This window comes from Panthera tigris, chromosome X (assembly GCF_018350195.1).
Source record: "Panthera tigris isolate Pti1 chromosome X, P.tigris_Pti1_mat1.1, whole genome shotgun sequence".
Lineage (NCBI taxonomy): Eukaryota > Metazoa > Chordata > Mammalia > Carnivora > Felidae > Panthera > Panthera tigris.
Genome location: NC_056677.1, coordinates 123,077,917 through 123,083,737, shown reverse-complemented (window position 1 = coordinate 123,083,737; position 5,821 = coordinate 123,077,917).

Genomic DNA, 5,821 nt, shown 5'->3' with positions numbered 1-5,821 from the left:
CAGAGTTTAATGTCCCCAAATGACGGTGATGATGGCTGCACATCTCTACAAATTTCCTAAAAAACACTGAATCATACACCTACAATTTACAGTATCTACATTAAACCTCCATAAATCCGTAAATAACCAAAGACATTATAACATCTCATTAGAAAACACATAAACAAACGTACGTTTTTGCCAGTATACGCTACTGGCAGGGAAGGCTTCCATTAATATTGTTGCCCACTGAGGTGTGGGTTTAAAACTGTGGGGCCCCTTAGCAGCCCATCTACAACTATCCCTTCTCTGCCCTCAAGGAACTCCCAGCAGGGAAGGAGATAAGGTGCAAAGAGAAGTATCAGGAATGCAGGGGTGGGGCGGGGGAGGATATCCTGGAGTGACAGGTGCCAGGGACATGAGAGAGGAGAGACAAACCGGCAAGAGACCAGAGGTCCTTGGGACTTGGTCTCCAGCCCCAGCCCTAGTCCCCCACCAAGTATGGCGAGTGCCAGCACTATATGAGCCCTCTCCAGCTGACTGCCTTGGGGGCCACGCAGCTGGACCCCCCCTTCCACCGCCGCTTTCCTTCTATCTCTCCTTCAGCTCAATCCATTACTTTCTGTTTACAGCCTCTTCAGACAGTTTTCCTTGGCTTGAGGCCAAGCCAATTTGAATTAATTTTCCAAGCATGACCCTGTGAGTCACTATATTAAATGCCTTCCAGATAGTTCTCATTGCTGCATACACACGGTGCATTTGGCCAGCCATCTGCAATCACAATGAGGTGCCCAGCCCAACGGCGCGGCACCCAGCGCCAGCAACAGCAGGCCCAAGAAGGATGCTCATACGGGCCAGGCACAGACGGACCCGTGGCACGCGTTCTCCTGGGGTTTCTTGGAAATTTAAAGAGATAAGTCAGCTAACGAAGGGCTGCCCCATAATTGGCTTTCTTAAAAATCATTGTACACCTTAAGTGGGTAAGTCTATTCAGAGGTATGTGCAACCATCCGCGTCATCCGTTTTAGAACATTGCTGTCACCCCAAAAGGCAACCAGTCTGGACTTTTCGTATAATTGGAGTATGCGGACTTGGATGGTCAGCTTCTCAAAATTAAATTGCCCGAGGACTAAAGAGCAGGATTTGGGGGAGGAGGGTATGTCCTTAGGCCTTCGCCCTGCCCGCCCCCACCCCCAGGTTGGCTTTCTGTGGGGCAGTTGTCCCCGCAGGAGGAGACAAGGAGGGCTAGCTGTTTAATTCTCAGAAGGAGGCTGCGGGAGCCCTGTTCTGGTTGTACCCCACCAGGAGAGGCACACGTGCTCACGTGCTCACATGGGGCTCACACACGCAGGCAGCCAGCCCGCCCACCAGCAGCCTCTCTACCTACTCACAGAGTCCGGTCCCGAAAGGGGGCCTGCCAGCACGTGAATCTACTGTCAGCCTCCCCTCCTCCTCCTTGCTGGAGCGAATTGGCCTTTCTCCAGTTCACGAGAGCACTGCGGAGGACTTTGGCAGCCTCCCACGGAGTCGTCACCTGACTCTCCGTGTAATCCATAAAACCCAGGCTTCTCAAGGTTGCAGGCTTAGAGGTTGTCTGGCCCAGATCCCCGCGTGTGGGGTGAGCCACGCCACGCGCTCATCCAGGCTCTGCTTGCACACCTCCGGCGCCCCGCTCCTCACTACCTCCTGAGGCAGTGCATTGCCTCTTGGTGAAGCCCTGTAGAAAAGTCTCCCCCACCTCTTTCTAGGGCTCCTATCTTTCCTATTCAGGCATCAGGGAGAAAGTCTAACTGCTTCTCTCCTCAAGGGCCCTGAAGGCCTATGGAGACAGACACCAGCCCCGCCCCCTTGAGTCTTCCCTTGCCCAGGATGAGCGAAACAACCAGGCCATAAACACAATTACAACCGCACCGCCTACATTTATTGAGTTATCCCCTGAAACCCTCATATCTACCCTGCGAGGTGGCTATTATCAGATGCATTTTACCCGTGAGGAAACTGAGACGTGGAGAGGTCAGCAGACGACCCAAGGATGCTCAGGTAGAAAGGGGTATTTGATTCAAAACTTGAATCAAAGTCCCTCTGAGTCCAGAGCCCATGTTCTTGACCTTTGCACCCACCACATGATCTCAGTGCAGCTTTTGCAGTTTATTTTTATTGAGCTAGAATTCACAACCCATGACATTCATCCTTTTGAAGTGGACAATTCAGTAGTTTTTAGTGTATTCACAGGGTTGTGCAATGATTGCCACTATGTTATTCCAGAACATTTCATCACACCCAAATGAACTCTCGTACCCATTAAGCAGTCACTCCCCATTTCTCCCTCCCCCAGGTGCTGCTGGCAACCACTAATCTAATTTCTTTCTGTTATGGATTTTTCCATTCTGAACATTGCATATAAATAGAATCATAGAATACGTGGCCTTTTGAAACTGGCGTCTTTCGCTTACTATGATGTCTTCATGGTCCATGTTGTAGCACGAAGCAGCACTTTTTTTCCTTTTGGTGGCAGAATAATATTCCATGGAATACACACACCACAATTTATTTATCCATTCATCTTTTTTTAAAGCAAACTCTACACCCAATTTGGGGCTCATACTCATGACCCCAAGATCAGAAGTCACATGCTCCACTGACTGAGCCAGCCAGGCGCCCCATCCATTCATCTTTTGATGGATATTTAAGTTGTTTTTACCTTTTGGCTATTGTGAATAGTACTGCAGTGAGCATTTGCACACAACACATTTGTTGGAACACCTCTTTTCAATTCTCTTACATACATACCTAGAGGTAGAATCGCTGGGTCATGTTAATTCTACATTTAATTTGTTTTAGGAACTGCCAATCTGTTTTCCACCATTGCTGCGTCATTTAATATCCCCACCAGCAATATAGGAAGAGTGCAGTCTTTCAGTGACTAGTGTCCTTTGAAGCACCAAAAGGTTCACATTTTGATGACTTCCAATGTATCTACTTGGTTTTTGATAACTTGTGCTTTGGGTGTCATATCTAAGAAACCATTGCCAAATCCAAGGTCATACAGATTGACATCTGTGTTTTCTTCTAAGATATTTATACTTTTATTTATTTATTTATTTATTTATTTTTGAGAAAGAGAGAAAGGGCACAAGTGAGCAAGGGGCAGAGAGAGAGAATTACAGGAGGGGGCAGAGAGACAGAGGGAGAGAGGGAGAGAGACAGAGAGACAGAGAGAGAAGCAGGGCTCACCCAAAGGGGGGCTTGTGTTTACCCAAAGCATGGCTCGAGCTCACCTGATGTGGGACTCAAGCTCGCAAACTGTGAGATCATGACCTTGAGACGAAGTCAGGTGCTTAAGGACTGAGCCACCCAGGTGCTCTCTATTTTTTTTTAATTTTATTTTTAAATGTTTATTTATTTTTGACAGAGAGACAGAGCATGAGCGGGGGAGGGGCAGAGAGAGAGGGAGACACAGAATCAGAAGCAAGCTCTAGGCTCCAAGCTGTCAGCACAGAGCCCAGCGCAGGGCTCGAACTCACGAACCGTGACATCATGACCTGAGCCAAAGTCAGATGCTCAACCGACTGAACCACCCAGGCGCCCCTATTTTTATTTTTTTTAAATAAGACTTAGGTTTATTTATTTATTTATTTATTTGAGAGAGAGAGAGAGAGAGAGCATGAATGGAGGAGAAGGGCAGAGGGGGAGACAGACAGACAGACAGAGAATCTCAAGCAGGCTCCATGCTTAGTGTGGAGCCTAAAATGGGGCTCGATCCATGACCCTGCGACAATGATCTGAGTGGAAATCCAATCGGACGCTCGACTTAGGGGCCATCCAGGTGCCCCCTAAGATTTTTATACTTTTAGTTCTCATATTTATGGCTCAGGTTCATTTCAAGTTGCTTTTCACATATGATAAGATATAGGGGGGTCCAAACTTACTCTTTTGCATGTGAGTATCCAGTTTTCCCACCACCATTTGTTGAAAAGACTATTCCTTCCCCATTGAATTGTTGTGACACAACTATAGAAAATCAATTGGCCATAAATGTGAGAGTTTATTTCTGGACTCTCAGTTCTATTCCATTGATCTATATGTCCATTCTTATGCCAGTACCATGCCTCTGCATTTTTTTTTATTCGAGACTATTGAAACAATGGAACAGCAAGGAAGTATCCTCATCAGGATGTATCCTTGCCACGATGTATCCTTTGAAACGGAAACGTTTTTAATTTTGATGAAGTCCAATTTGTCTATTTTTTCTTGCGTGGCTTGTGCTTTTGGTGTCGTATTCAGGAAACCGTTGCCAAGGTCATGACAATTTAGCTCTATGTTTCCTTCTAAGAATTTTATGCTTTTACAGTTGTAGCTCTTATACTTAAGTCTTTGATGCATTTTGAGTTAATGGCAAGGATGACTGGTTTGCTTTATGTTCTGTCTAGCTCAAGGTCTCATTCGCTAAAGCTGTTGTTTCATTTTTAGCCTTCTGAAGGTAAAGCTTAGCCAGTGCTCACTCTGCTATAACTTGATCAAGAGGCTTGGGGTATAAAGCAAGACTCCATCAGCAGCACCAGAGGACCTCTCACCCCGTCCTCACCCCTTTGGAGAAGGGGCTGAGTACAGGGATTTTTCACTGCCCGCCCCCCACCCCCCGCCGCCTCCTCTAGCTCCATTCCCCTTTCAAATGAAAAGACTTGGGCTCTGGAGGAGAGGTGATTGGATGAAGGTCACACAGCCAACAGGTTCACAGCTGAATTGCAATTCATGTTTTTTTGACTCCAAATCCCATATTCTTTCTATTCTGTCATGATGCCTGCCTATAATGAAACAAATAAGTCAGAGACAGAAAGCCAGTGGAGAGAGATGGAAAGAAGGTGAGCTCACAGCAGATCACCCAATGGGTATCTGTTAGCAGTGATAGGTTGGACACAGGAGAATTTCTGGGTCTTTAGGAAAACTGGAGTAAAGTTTGTTGCAGTGTGGGTAATTCCTAAGAATTATAAGAGAGAGAGAAAGTACAAAGGAGTTGAAATAATTTCACTTGCTCAAAAGGTGTAAGTAAATTAATGGTGCCTTTCTAGTCTACCGATGTTCCATTCAGAAGGTATTGTACACTTAATCCAAGAACCAAACAAGCTTCTGTCATGGTAGAAAAGGTTGACATTAGCTCCAAAGAAGGGCTTCTATTAATTAAGAAGATTCTTTAGTGATGAACTTGAAACAGCCCATCAGGAGGGACCCCTTTAGATTGACTTTCATCCTCTCCTGGGGCAAGGACCCAGTCTGCCTTGGGCCAATGGTTACCAAACACCTAGCATATGCAAACCAGTGTCCCTGGGACTGAGAGCACCAATCCCTCCCGTCACTGTTGGTGTAGAGCCTGTGCAGAGTAGCAAGACCTCATGGTATTTCCCAATGGGAAAATCACCTACAGAACCCTCCAGAATGACTAGGCTGCAAAGACTGCTCCTCCTCTTTCTCACAGTACTCCCCCAAGAGACTCTGCATCAAATACTCTATCTAGAACGGAGCTTCACTACGGTTGGCTAAATAGTGGCCAGCTCTCCACGGTGTCCATTCCTAGGCCCCAGAACTGGTGACTATCTTACTTTACATGGAAAAAGTGACTTTGCAGATGTGATTAAGTGAAGGATCTTGGAATGTGGAGATTATTTGGATTATGCAGGTAGGCCCAGTGTAATCACAAGTGTTCTTACAAGAAGAAGGCGGGGGATGAGAGTCACAGAGAAAGACAGATTGTAAGATGTTACACTTCTGGCTTTGAAGATGGAGGAAGGGGCCATAAGCCAAGGAGCAAAAATGGCTTCTAGATGCTGGAAAAGACAAGGGAACT